This window comes from Leuciscus leuciscus, assembly GCF_965113295.1.
Source record: "Leuciscus leuciscus genome assembly, chromosome: 18".
Classification (NCBI taxonomy): domain Eukaryota; kingdom Metazoa; phylum Chordata; class Actinopteri; order Cypriniformes; family Leuciscidae; genus Leuciscus; species Leuciscus leuciscus.
The window spans coordinates 36,024,848-36,040,134 of NC_138742.1; the positions used below are offsets into that span (position 1 = coordinate 36,024,848).

The 15,287-nt window shown below is 39.1% G+C and overlaps 1 long non-coding RNA gene across 2 annotated transcripts; it reads left to right on the forward strand.

Moving 5' to 3' along the window:
* Positions 1 to 5,994: 5,994 nt before the first annotated feature.
* On the forward strand, positions 5,995 to 9,262 carry LOC309480317. 2 transcript variants are annotated; one of them, XR_014199582.1, is made up of 6 exons: positions 5,995 to 7,042; positions 7,220 to 7,284; positions 7,556 to 7,611; positions 7,955 to 8,035; positions 8,463 to 8,573; positions 9,118 to 9,262. It is a non-coding gene; the product is annotated as an uncharacterized lncRNA (long non-coding RNA). The 2 variants fall into 2 exon arrangements; XR_014199583.1 differs by having other exon boundaries at positions 7,995 to 8,035.
* Positions 9,263 to 15,287: the final 6,025 nt, after the last annotated feature.

The window sequence follows — 15,287 nt, forward strand, 5'->3', positions numbered from 1 at the left end:
CAAACTAAACTGCATATTCTTCTGTGAGGTAAATAATATTCCGGTTGTCCTGCGAATGCTCTTCGATGACCTTTAGCTTTCATGTAAATATCATCAATCGGAGCAATTCATTAAAGTTAACTATTTGAATTTGCACAGTTAAATATTTCATTCGCGTGCTGATGCGCTGTTCTAATATGCGTGTTTCTGAGCGCATTAAATCCGACGCGTAGCATGGCATTAAAAGCCTGTTAAACAGCGCCTTGGTTAATGGACTAAGTTAGTTTTGTGTCTTATTAAGCCAATACTTGTCATTAAAAGATTTACGTAAACACAGTTGGGTTATGACTAAAGTGAAAGCAAGCAAACATTTGAGAGAAAATTGGGTGCGAGTCATGCGTATTTCGCGTCGCGTGCAGGTCTTAAAGTTACAGAGCAGCCTTATAGTAAACATGTTTCGGCTTATCCTTAAAGCTACACTGTGTGATAATTTCCCCCATCTAGCGGTGAAATTGTATATGACTACCCAGTGAATATTAGTTTCTGTTCCTTTCAAAACTATTCATCACCTGTAATCCGTCGTAGCACAGATTTATGTTACAAGGTAAACAATACTTTTTCACCATTGACATGAGGAAAAGTAACGCAAGTTATACTAGAGGTCGTTCTGGCGTTATGCACAACCATGCTATGGTTAGACAAGCAACTATAAAACTTTGAATTTACACAAATAGGCTGAATTACCTGTCGAGAAGAAAGCAGGAAACCTCGGCGTCCGTTTTAAAATGTTTGCTCCTCATGAGCTTTTTCCATCTGGGAAAAGTTACTCCAATATTGACTTTGGTCTTGCTGATTTGCCTGTCGTGTTGAAGTTTTAATTCTCTCTTTCGCTTCCTTGGCGACTCTGCTACTGTACATGTCCTTGAAAATAGGTGTGATCCTCCATCAGAAATCTTTCAAATCTGCTGGCAGTCGCGAGTAATCTCCTCCTCGCATTCGTCTCTGTGTCACTGAGTGTAAAGCGCGAAAGGCAAAGCTTGAATTTACAGGTATGTCCCTCTTTGGCTAATGTAGTTTCAAGATGGAGGGGCAACATGGCGACCAGCATTCGAACCCCTCACCCGTATGTACTTTCAATGGCAGATTATAAACTTACGAGAATACTTTATTACTTGAAAGAAGTATACATTAATGAGCACATATATTTTTGAAAGAACTAAGTGTTTTTTGCTAAGAATCAACTAAAAAAATTACACAGTGTAGCTTTAAAGGAATAGTTCACCCAAAAATGATAATTCTGTCATTTTTTACTCACTCTAAAGTTGTTCCAAACCTGTATTAATTTGTTTCTTGTGCCTAACACAAAATAAGATATTTTGAATAATGTTTCTATCCAAAAGGTTGCTGATCTCCATTGACTTGCATAATAGGGAAAATATTGTAATAAAGTCAATGGGGACTAGGAGAAAATAACTCTCTGCTCTTGACTGTGAACTTAAATAGTAGCTTTAATACGAATTAATCTATATAATATATAGAGTAAAGTCTATTTAGTGTTTTATTTTTATATTTATTTTTTTAATGGTACTGTTAAATATACACTGTAGCTGAATAATAATTATATGTAAAGCATTGCTTATTTGTATATTTTTTGTGTATATGTAATGTGCATCTTTGTTCTTAATTTTTAATAACAAAGAAAATAATGACAAAGATTTTTTTATATTTGCCAGTTTGGCCTAAATGTCTGTAATTATTTTTTCTGTTATATTTTGTTACCTTGTAATGTTTAGTTTTTAAAATAGGGATATTAGTTTGGCTGTAATGCTCAGTCACTCTCAAAACGGTAAAACCAACATGCAAAAAAGAACTGTGATAAAATCGTTAATTGTGATTTTCTTTTGAAATGAATCGTATGTATTGGTTTGTTGTTTTTTAATTTAAAGGGTTAGTTCGCCCATTTAAGACATGAAGTTGTATGCAATCCTTACCAGCACTATAGTGCATACACACTGACCCACTCTGTGGTCACCTCCCTGGTCAGAGTTCTGGCCGCTGGAAGTTTTTCAAGAAAGTATTCCCGGTTAGTTTCCGGGGCCTCAAAACTGTGCGTTTTTATGTGAAAAAATTATATGCGTTTCAAAGCTTGATTAATTTACATCACAAAAAACACGCCAGACAAAATTCATACCTCAGTTTTTAATCGGCACTATTTTCTTTCCATTTCTATCAATCCGCGCTGCTGTCAATGTCAACAGTGCGCACATTCCGATCAGCTGTTCCATAGTGTTTACACAATTGAATGACACCGACCTAAAAAGTTGAAAATTAACAATGGTGCGAACTTGTAAATTCCCAGGTTGTCACCACAAGAATGTGCTGGGATCACTGTTCAGATTCCATCGTTTTCCTGTTTCGGATATATATATCCGAAACAGGAAACCGATGGAATCTGAACAGTAAAACACAGAACGTTCCCCTAACGTTCCCGTTTGGTTCCCATTTGGTTATTTTTTTGGGAACGAAACAAGAACGCTCTGGGAACGTTCCCTGTAGGTTATTTTTAGGATCTATGTTTATCAGAATCAGAATCAGAATCAGAAAGAGCTTTATTGCCAAGTGTGCTTGCACCCACAAGGAATTTTTCTTGGTACTGAAGCTTCCAGTGCACATATACAAATACAAATACAACAAGAAACATAGTAATAATACAAATTCTAAGAATAAAATATATTTAAAAAAAAATTAAATAAAAATAGTATAAAAAGTTTAAAAAAAGGGGTCACAGTTGGGTTTAGTCTGAATAAACATTTACAGATTATGAACATATTTACAGTATTTTGAGAAGTATGAATAATATAAATATAAATATCACCTGAGTTAGAGAATATTACACTAGACAGTGGGAGTCTAGTGCATGTTACAGATTATGAACATATTTACAGTATTTTGAGTAGTATGAATAATATAATATAAATATCACCTGAGTTAAGAGAATATTGCACTAGACAGTGGGAGTATTGCACTTACAGGCATATGCCTTGGGGGGCATGTTAAGTGTTCAGAAGGGAAATGGCCTGTGGAAAGAAACTGTTCCTGTGCCTGGATGTTCTTGTGGCCAGTGATCTGTGTCGCCGTCCTGACGGTAACAGTTCAAACAGGGGGTGTCCAGGGTGAGTGGAGTCTGTGATGATTTTACCTGCTCTCTTCCTCACTCTGGAAGAGTACAGGTCCTGGAGGGTTGGCAGGGGGGCACCAATAATCCTCTCCGCAGTCCGGACTGTCCGTTGTAGTCTCCTGATGTCCGATTTGGTAGCTGAACCAAACCAGACAGTGATGGAAGTACTTAAAACAGACTCAATGACGGCTGAGTAGAACTGGATCAGCAGCTCCTGTGGCAGATTGAACTTCTTCAGCTGGCGAAGGAAGTACAGTCTCTGCTGGGCCTTTTTCACAATGGAGTCAATGTGATTTGCCCACTTCAGGTCCTGAGAGATGGTAGAGCCCAGGAACCTGAATGACTCCACTGCTTCCACAGTGCTGTTCATGATGGTGAGAGGGGGGAGTGCTGGGGATTTTCTCCTGAAATCCACAATCATCTCCACTGTTTTGAGCGTGTTCAGCTCAAGGTTGTTATAGCTGCACCAGACAGCCAGCTGTTCAACCCCCAGTCTGTAAGCAGACTCGTCACCATTTTGGATGAGACCGATGACGGTGGTGTCGTCTGCAAATTTCAGGAGCTTGACAGAGGGGTCTTTAGAAGTGCAGTCATTAGTGTACAGGGAGAAGAGCAGTGGGGAGAGAACGCACCCTTGGGGGGCGCCAGTGCTGATGGTGAGGGTCCTGGATGTGAGCTTCCCCAGTCTCACTCGCTGCTGCCGGTCGGTCAGGAAGCTGGAGATCCACTGACAGATTGAGGATGGCATGGAGAGCTGAGTCAGTTTGGCTGTGAGAAGATCAGGGATGATGGTATTGAAGGCCGAACTGAAGTCCACAAATAAGATCCGTGCATAAGTCCCAGGTCTGTCAAGATGTTGCAGGATATAGTGCAGTCCCATGTTGACTGCATCATCCACAGACCTGTTTGCTCTGTAAGCAAACTGAAAGGGATCCAGAAGGGGTCCAGTGATGTCCTTCAGATAGGCCAACACCAGTCTTTCAAACGACTTCATGACCACAGACGTGAGAGCGACAGGTCTGTAGTCATTAAGTCCAGTGATTTTAGGTTTTTTGGGAACCGGAATGATAGTGGAGCGTTTGAAGCAGCAGGGAACTTCACACTGCTCCAATGATCTGTTGAAGATCTGCGTGAAGACTGGGGCCAGTTGGTCAGCGCAGGCTTTTAGACAAGCAGATGAGATGCCGTCTGGGCCTGAAGCTTTCCTAGTCTTCTGTTTTTTGAAGACTCGGCTCACGTCCTCCACACAGACCTTAAGCTCGGGTTGGATGGCAGAAGGGGGGAGGAGAGGGGTTGCAGGAGGTGATGGTGGATGTGTGAAGTGCACATCAGAGCGGGTGTGAGGTGTGAGTCTGGGCTTCTCAAACCTGCAATAGAATGCATTGAGAGTGTCAGCCAGTTGTTGATTCTCCACAGATCGGGGGGATGGTGATTTGTAGTTGGTGATGTTCCTCAGGCCTCTCCAGACTGATGCCGGGTCGTTGGCTGAAAACTGGGTTTTCAGCTTTTCAGAGTAGCTTCTTTTAGCAACTCTGATCTCCTTTGTCAGTCTGTTTCTGGCCTGGTTATACAAGATTTTATCCCCACTTCTGTAAGCATCCTCTTTGGCATGACGAAGCTGTTTGAGTTTCCCAGTAAACCATGGTTTATCATTAGTGAATGATAAGAATGTCCTGGTAGGAATGCATGTATCCTCACAGAAACTGATATATGATGTTACAGTATCTGTGAGCTCATCCAGATCGGTGGCTGCAGCTTCAAAAACAGTCCAATCAGTGCAATCGAAGCAGGCCTGTAGATCCTGCTCTGCTTCGTTGGTCCATCTTTTTACAGTCCTTATTACAGGTTTAGCTGATTTCAGTTTCTGCCTGTAGGTCGGTATAAGATGAACCAAACAATGATCAGAGAGCCCCAAAGCTGCCCGTGGGACGGAGTGATACGCATTCTTTATCGTGGAGTAACAGTGGTCCAATATATTACTGTCTCTGGTAGGACATGTAACATGCTGTCTGTATTTTGGCAGTTCACGGGAGAGATTTGCTTTGTTAAAATCCCCAAGAATGATTAAAAGAGAGTCTGGGTACCTTTGTTCCATTTCAGCTATATGTTCAGCCAGCTGTTGTATCGCCGCGCTCACACACGCGTCTGGAGGAATGTAAACATTCGCGAGAATGAATGAGGAAAACTCCCGCGGCGAGTAGAAAGGTTTACAGTTTATGAAATGTGCCTCTAAATTAGGAGAGCACATCTTCTTCAGTGTTGTTACATCTGAACACCAACTTTCGTTAATGTAGAAACACAATCCACCACCTCTCGTTTTCCCCGTTAGTTCCGCGATGCGATCCGCTCGGAACAGCTGAAAGCCCGGCAGATGTAGTGCGTTGTCCGGTATGGCTTCACTCAGCCAGGTTTCAGTGAAGCACAGAGCAGCGGAGTTTAAAAAATCCTTGTTAGTGCGGGTGAGGAGAAGAAGTTCGTCCATTTTGTTAGGAAGAGATCGGAGATTCGCAAGATGAATACTAGGGAGTGCAGTGCGGAGGCCGCGCTCGCGGAGTTTAACCAGCGCGCCAGCGCGCTTCCCGCGTTTGCGTCTGACCGCGCGTTTGAACAACACCGCTGCCCCTCCGACGAGAATGTCCAGTAAAACGTCTGAGTAATCAAAATCTGTGAAAAAGTTGTCTGGTGTGTGTTTCCTAATGTCCAGTAGTTCGTCTTTGGTGAAACTGATAGGAAAAGAATGACTAAACGCAGAACAAACCAACAAAAACAACACAATAACTGGAGAGCTCCACACCGAGGCAGCCATCCGCGGCGCCATCTTGGTGATGGATTATAACATTAAGGGAACGTTCCCAGAACGTTCCCTGTAGGTTATTTTTAGGTCTAAATTTATAACCTAAAGAGAACGTTTTGGGAACGTTCCCTGCAGGTTGTTATTTAATAACCTAAAGAGAACCTTCCCAGAACGTTCCCCGCAGGTTATTTTTAGGTTTAATTTTTATAACCTAAAGAGAACCTTCCCAGAACGTTCCCTGCATGTTATTTTTAGGTTTTATTTTTATAACCTAAAGAGAACCTTCCCAGAACGTTTCCTTGCAGGTTTTAGGTTTTATTTTTATAACCTAAAGAGAACGTTCTGAGAACATTCTCTGCAGGTTATTATTTTAATATCACTTACTATTAACAGGCAGATTCAACTGACAACGTCGTCAGTACGGTCCCCTAAGGTTATAAGATAACCAACAACGTTCAGATCTATTCGCAATAACTTTTTATTAATGATATTTTAAATTATGTTATATATTTTAATTCTATATGTTAAATGCTGCGTGACTTTGAAGTGTTTTAATGCGCATGCGCGTGATCAAACACTGGAGCACGTGCGCTGCGCAAGAGCAGATGGAAACGTCATCGACAACTGACAAACAACAAAACTCCCGTCTCTCGCTGTTGGTTTCACTGCTTTCAGGTAAGTTTAGACAACAAAATCTCACAAATAATACACACAAACGCCCCTGACACATTTCTTACGTGTAATTGACACGCTTCTGTTAAATATTTTTTTTTTTTAAATGGTTTTATGTCTTTGAAAAAGTCCGTTAGCATCTACGCTAGCTAACCGTTTTCAAAAGACAACGTTAGGCCTAAGTTACGTTAAGTTGAGGTCTTATTTATGAAAGTTTGGGTTTTTAAACACATATTTAGTGTAGATAACAGTTTTTGATAGTTTTGCTGGTAATTTGTCAATGGGAAGTAAGCTAATTTATTTAGGCTAACCTAAAAGAATGCACTGTATTGTTAACTTAATCAGTGTCGTCACTTACCAATATTGCTAAAATGTGATTTCAGAATAGCGAGAGAAAAAATACAACTCTACAACAAGGGGTGAGTTATTGATTAATCATGATGATAATTCCATATGCATTTATTTCACAATAATCTTAAGATTTGTATATATTTATCTTTTATGCATTTCACCTCTGTTCTAGCTTGGTTCCTTGTAATAAACATATCACATGTAATATTTTTGGCTCTGTGACAAACAGCATGTTATGTTCCTAGATCATCATGCTGTGATGGCCTGCTGCACTCCCTGTCCAAGAAAATTTCTATGAACCATATGACTAGTAAGCAAAACCACCTCAAACATGCAGTGCACTGCTGTTCAAAGGGTTGGGGTCTGTAAGATTTATGCTTTTGAAATAAGTCTCACATTTTAAAATCATTAACCCCAAGTTTTTTCAGTGAGATTGTCCTTGAGAAGCCTGTAAGCTAAATAATCAGCTAAATAATAGGCGACTAATACAATATTATAATGGTCATAGTTATAATAATTCATTTAACTATTATGATAACATGATATCCTGATGATTACTATATTTTATTTTATTTCTTTAGGTCTGTTTTGAATTATGTTGGCCAATGAGACTGACACCATACTGTCCAACTCAAAGGTATTTATGTATTTTTTTTATTGATCAATACTGAAATTCTTTGTACTTTTAAATGCGGTTCAGGGGGTCGACAACTTTAGGCAGTTATTTTTCACAGATTTATTTATTTAATGTTTATTTGACAGGGACAAATGCATAGAACATTGCTTTATAAAAAATACAAAGTAGATGCCATGCATACAGGTTTATAGCCATGACTAATTTGCAACCCCTTGATATCTTGGGCAGCTGTGGCTCATACTCTTAGTCTTTAAAAATGTTTGAATTGATATCCCCAATGCAATATCAGGGGGTAAATATATCAGTAGAGTTCTTAAAGTTATGGCTTTGCTCTTGTTACCAGATGAGATAAAATCCCTATTGTTTGGCCCTGTATTCTTCAGGACAAGACCTTGATGCCATCCACAGTCAGTAGATGAAGAAGGTGAGTTTAGCCAAATTCAGTTCTCTTTCACTTTTTTTTTACAGACACGTGCACACAAAATGAAGTCAAAATGGCGAGTTTCCTCTTGTCTTGTGTTTTAAACAGAAAGAAAACGGATGCATGTCATTTATATTAGTTCTGCGCATTCGTCTTAAAGGGACAGCAGCCTAACGTACCCGCAGCTGTTTGTGTCACCAACGGTGATCAAACATCAAAAGAGAAAATGACTTGTAGCTTTAGCAAAGATACATTAATTTTATAGTTATTTTATTTTTACACTGAAGACTTATTTTACATTTTGATAAATCAATTTCTGTACCTGATAAGTTAGATTTAACTGAAAAACATAATGCACTGCTTATTTCAACTGTGTTTTTCTTCTATTGTATTTATCTATGCTTGTTATCTATTGTAATTTTCTATGCAGGTTCACTCCTCTACAAAATCCCCCCAATAGGGGTTATGCGGAGCGCCCAGCGGTTGAACCGGAAAGAGATCTAAGCATTTCCGCTTTTCACTTCCGTACACATCTGCAGCGGTAGGTGATCTCTGAGTTTACTGTTAATTTTTGCTTATTACACTAAAATTCTTACTTCTGTTTTAATTAAAATGTCACGAAGGCTAAAATATCAGAAAAGGGAACATCCGAACAGCAGTTTTTGTTGTGTGCCGGTCTGCTCTATGTCAGGGAAAATGAGTAGTACAAATAGGTTCTGTACTCATAAAGTGACGTCAACATCAGCAGTAGCATTCGCCGTCAGGCAAGTGTTATTTAAATAAACTCCTGATGTACTTACAAACTTTCCAATGCCTCGTTTAATGAGTACAGAACCTATTTGTACTACTGTAGTAGTTTGGTACCATTCTGGGCATTATTAGTGGGGTAATTTACCAGATACAAACCTGGAGCCGCGCATGCACTAAACCATACGGCTGATATCTCTAAATAAACTCTACATTTTTCAATATCGTGCAGCCCTAATATTGAGCATATCTTAAAGTGAACCTGGAATGATAATTTGTGATACCAGATGAGATGTATGTATGATAGATTTTGAACTGTACTATTTTTTTTATTTCAGGTTCCAGCGGAAGGCATCAAGGCATCAGACGTTGGCCTGGACAGATGTTCCTGTAAACTACACCGACCTTTGCTTTTGCATGGATGGCTGATTATTACCATGTTCTGTGAGGGTTTCATTATAGCAAAACTGAGCACCTGTGACAGTGGAAAAAAAAAATTGATAGCAGTTTCAAACTTTTTTTCCTCTTTCTCTCTCATAAACAACACAGCAGTTACAAGGTTTTCACATTCTTCATTGGAGGTGAGACTTATACATAAAAGGTAGAGCGAATTCGCAGGTCAGAGTTCACTAGACTTAAATATTATTTTCTCTGTTTTTTATTTGACTTCAGAGAGAGAGGCTTAATGGGTATCCTTAATGGGTATCCTGTGGGCCCTATATAAAACATTCCTTTTTTGATTTGTAGTCTGAAATAATAAATAGTGCAATATAAATAAATGCAATGTAGTGTTTTGAAATATATAAATTTTTCTATACACATTGATGCTGAAATATCTGAATAAATACATGATACCAGCAGCGCTCGTGCTCTCATATCTCCTACAGCTTGTGACACACAATCCCACCTCACTCTTTTCATTTGCTCCAGATGAATATTAATGCCATTACAGGGCTTTAATTTTGGCATGGGATTGTGTGTCCATGTAACACGTTGTCTTTTTATTTTCTTGTTAAATTTGCAGATGGTGTTGGGAGTTTAAATGTTTTGAGCGGTGTGAAGATTGGCACATTCATGTATATTGTATATAAATAAATACTTTTTCAACTTTTTAGCCAAAGTTATAGGCTACAGTTTGCAAAAGATAGTTTTAATTAAAATGTTTGTGCAGTTTTATTTATTGAAATATTTTCATGTTTGAAATATTAAATGTAAATCACTGTTCCTGAATACATTTTGCTAATGCTGTTTTTAATGACTTATTTTAGGTTGATAATTAAACAATGAATCAACAAAAACATGGATTGTGTGCTGATTTATTTATTTAATACAAACTGATTGATTTACTTATTAATGATAGTTTCTGTAAATTCAATTTATTGTAATAATATATTCATAGGATTCTTAAGTGTTTGAACAATAAACAATGTAGAATATGTTTGTAGACCTATAATTTGTGTACAGGCATATCAGGATGTGTAGACGTTAGGAGAACGTTCCGAGAACCTTCCGGGAACGTTCTGGGAACCTTTCGGCAACGTTCCCCTAACCTTCCGGGAACGTTACGAGAACCTTGCGGGAACCTTTCGGGAACGTTCTGGGAACCTTTCGGCAACGTTCCGGGAACGTTCCCCTAACCTATAGGGAACGTTCTATTAACGTAAAGAAAACTTTCCTGGCTAACCAATAGGGAACGTTCTGGGAACCAAAAACTAACGTTCCCAGAATGTTAAATTGCCAACCAGCCAAATCTGTCTCATATTAGCTATAGCTAATATGAGACAGATTTGGCTGGTTGGCTGCCATCGGCTACTCTGCGGGAGCTAAAATATCCAGAATCAAGGATTTTCGTGTGTGCAGTGCTCACTTCAGCGAAGACGATTACATCCCCAACCAAGGAGAAAAAAAAAAAAAAAGATTTTAAAGAGTTTTGCTGTACCAGTACCACGGGTAAGCTCTATATTTACTAACTTTATGATCCCATGTCTAAACTGTACAGTAAACAATGTTTAGACTCCAGTGGAAATCGCGTGAAAAGAGGTCTAATATAAAAACAGTATGGGATATAGGTACAATTTGCTGAGAAAACTATTTGGATGTAATGCAGACAGACCTGTAATGCAGTTGGCCTCCTCGTCAATCAATGGGTTTTGCATCTGTGGCATTAGTTCCCATTCGTGGCAGCAATAGCTTCTGTTGGTATAACTTGACAATTTGAACAAGTGCACCACCATATGTCGTTCATCCTGGCTCTTGCTACAGCTGTGGGCAGGGGCGTAGCCATCATTTCAAAAGTGAGGGGGACAGAATGTCAAGTGTAATACCAGTTTTTTTTCAGACTTTTGTTGACAGGTTTTTGCTTAATTGGCTTAATATGCTATTTATTTTTAAAGCAATAAAACAGAAAGAAAGAACGATGTTCATTACTTTATATTGCACATGCAGGGTTTTTCCTGGCTCAAAACTAGGCGGAAGTGGTAAAATCCTGATCATGCATTTTAATAATAAGATAATGAAATTTGTATTTTTCATAGACCATCATATAGCCTACTGTGTTTGTGGGTGGAGCTCGGTACCCCTAGGGGGGTCGGGGGGCATGCCCCCCTGGAAGAAAATGTGTAAATTTTAAAGATAAATGCATTAATCTGGTGCACTTTGAGTCACCCGAATCTGCTGTTAAAAATAAATAATCCACCCGCCAACCGCCCAAACCTATGATATTTGATCATCACATTACAATTATTCAAACTACAATTATTACATCACTGTTGGAAAACATTTTTATCAGAATAAGTTTTTTACCTTTATAAAGGGCATTTTTTCCTTAATTTTATTAAATGTAGCCTATGCTCCATCTTTCATTTCAAATTGAAACTTTGTTACCGTCAGTGTATTATTATCAACTATAGGCTATCAATCGCCACTTAACATTAAATTAAATTAGAATCATCCTTGCATTATCTGTGATTCCCTATTTATTATTAATATTATTTATTATCTATCTATCTATCTATCTATCTATCTATCTATCTATCTATCTATCTATCTATCTATCTGCCTGTCTGTCTTACTAAACTAAAACTTTCCAATTGAAAACCTTCAAACTTCAAGCTTTTAAAACTACTTCAAACTTTCTGGTTAGGCTTTTTCAAGAGAACTTAAAGTTTGTCATCATGTACACATGTTACAACGCTGCCTGATTCAAGCAGGCTGTTAATGCATGAAAATACAAATTCAGCATTAGGCTAACAATCACCATGTTTATTCTAATTTGAAGGGCTTTGATAACATCTGTGAAAATAAAAGACATTACGAATAAAAAAAGATTGAAAATAAACGCACGTTTGTGCGGGTAGTGAATATTTTCAATTTACAACGAAACTTGTTAATTATTCAACAAGAGAAATAGGCAGAGTTATTCATCATTGTGCAACACAATTCAGATACCACATGACAACTTACTTACAGCGCTTGACTTTTTCGTGAAAAAGGATCGAGTTAAGACTGAAGAGTTTGTTGTCGTTTTGAACTCACTGCAACCTCTATGAAAAAAAATGGATTGGGCGCGGGTGCGAGCATGGGCGTGTCGTGATGCACGAGTGACTGATTACCATGGAAACGTGAAAGTCACGTATGTAGATAGACTTGACTCTTTGGATTTTAAATCTCGATGTAGGCTATGCACACCCGCGAAAACCGGGTGTGGTGGACACACTTGCCCTATGAAAAAGTGCGGGGGACGAATTTACATTTTATAAAAAGTGGGGGGGACACGTCCCCCGCGTCCCCCGCGTAATCTACGCCCATGGCTGTGGGCCCAGCATCAACTTGGACAACTTCATCTCTGTCCTCTCGCTCTCTCTTTTCCCGTTCTATTTCCATCTGCTGAAGTTCGGCATCGGTATACTCCGGTTCATAAAGGTATCCCTTTAGCGTTGTGCTAAAATTACTTTAATCATCATCTGTTCCGTCTGACATTGTGCTAAAATTGGTTTCATCATCAGAAGTTTCGTAGTCAGACATGTTTGTCAGTGAGTCGCGCTATCAACAGCTGATCGGAACGTGCGCACTGCTGACGTTGACAGCAGCGCGGATTGATAGAAATGGATAGAAAATAGTGCCGATTAAAACTGAGGTATGAATTTTGTCTGGCGTGTTTTTTGTGATGTAAATTAATCAAGCTTTGAAACGCATACAATTTTTTCACGTAAAAACGCACAGTTTTGAGGCCGCGGAAACTAACCAAGAATACTTTCTTGAAAAACTTCCAGCGGCCAGAACTCTGACCAGGGAGGTGACCACAGAGTGGGTCAGTGTGTATGCACTATAGTGCTGGTAAGGATTGCATACAACTTCATGTCTTAAATGGGCGAACTAACCCTTTAAGTGTTGATTGGGATGCTGACATTTATATTCATGTTTTGTTTCATCCCTGCAAGGAAACATAGCTTGTTTACAGAATATTATTATTAGGGGCCAAGCACCGAAGGTGCGTAGGCACCTATTGTATCTGTTCCCGTTCCTATTATTATTATTATTCTTCATTTTTCCGACTGGGAGTCTATGGCAGCCCATAGAACCACTTGCGGGAAAGTTTTCAAATTTGGCACACTGATAGAGGAGAGTCTGAACTATCAGCATAGCAAATTTGGAGTCTCCAATTCATTCCCTCTAGCGCCACCAGCTGTCCAAAGTTGCACTCATGTTTATGCTAATAACATTTGAACCACAAGGGCTAGAAACAAAATTCTTTTTTCCTCTGATTCCTTAGTTCAAGACGATTCGAATGCACCATATGACGTCATTTTCCGTCATAATAATTTTTCCGCCATTTTGAATTTTCCGAAAAACCTACTTTTTCGAACTCCTCCTAGGCCGTTGCTCCAATTTCCACAAAAATTGAATCAGATCATCTTCAGACCATGACGACAAAAAGTTATGGAATTCGTATTGATTCGTCAAACCGTTCTCGAATACAGCGCAAACAAATTATACGTAGCGCTTGCGAAAACAGACACAAGCCTCTATCTGCTCAACACTTTATCATATTCAGACCAAACTTGGTACATATCATCACAAGCATGACCTGAGGCTACATGCTGCGTTTCGGCGCAGTGCCACCTACTGGTCCGGAGATATGAAAAATGGCTGTTTTTGCTTATAACTTCTGAATGGTTTGTCCAAAAATCATAAAAGTGGTCTCGTTAGATTCAGGGCATCATGCCGAATCGACTGATATCCAATCTTCCCAGATCAGTCATTTTGGCTGTCGGCCATTTTTAATTATGTGCTAAAATGCTGTATTTTATGAACGCATGTACGGATTGTTACGAAACTCGGTATGGGTCATCAGCACGATGTCCTGAAAGAGCCTGGGAAGTTTCGAAACAGCGCCACCTAGTGGTAAATTTTTTTCCCCAAATGCTTATAACTTTGGGTGTGGTCAACTTATTTTCACAAAAGTCATCTCTTTAGACTCCTGAGTCGTTGCCGAGTCCAACGATACCAAACATGCTAGGTTTCGCCTTACGGTTTGTGTAGCGTTGAGATTTAGCGCTTAAAAAGCATTTGGCTATATCTTCGAAACCGCTAGTCCGATCGAGACGAAACCACCGTCAGAAGTTTGGAAACATAGGTCGATAGCTATACGCCAATGCCCAAATGCGAAAATATTGATAGTAAGGGGTAGTAAAATCCAATCAAAGTCATGTGTCAGTCATTTTTAACGTGTTGTTTCATATAAATGTCTATAACTCCGAAGCAAATTGAGATATTTTCACCAAAATTGACACACATTTGTATGGGCTCACTCTGAGGACACACAAAAAAAATGGTGGGACTGAGCCTCTTGGTGGCGCTATAATAGAACAAAACATGAAATTCCCATTGACTTCAATACAGTTTTGTGAAATAAAATGCTTTACTAAACAAATGCATTGGTGTGATATTACGAAACTCAGAATGTGCCATCAACACCATCCCCTGAAGGTACCCAAAAAATTTCGAGACAGCGCCACCTAGTGGTCAAAAATTATAAAAACATTTCCAAAAAGGATAATAACATTTGATTAAATCTGGCTATTGAAATGCCACTGGTCTTAATAGATTCCTTGGGTCAAGCCGAGAACAAAGATACCAAGTTTTTCTTATTTGGCCGAACTTCCTGTCCGCCATCTTGATTTTCATTCAAAACCTACTTTTTCGAACTCCTCCTAGGCTGTTGCTCCAATCTTCACCAAAATTGAATCGTATCATCTCCAGACTGTGCTGACTAAAAGTTATGGTTTTCGTGTCGATAGACGAAACCGTTTTCGTATAGCGCAGCAGCAAAGTTGAGGCATGATGGTAAAAGCACTATTCAGGCTTTATCTCTGCAATGCCTTGACATATTGACACCAAACTTTGTATGTGTCATTGTCACTTCACTCTGACCACATCACATCAGTTTTGTAACAGCGCCACCTATTGGTCGAAAGTGATAATCCATTAAATCATATTTTGAATGACT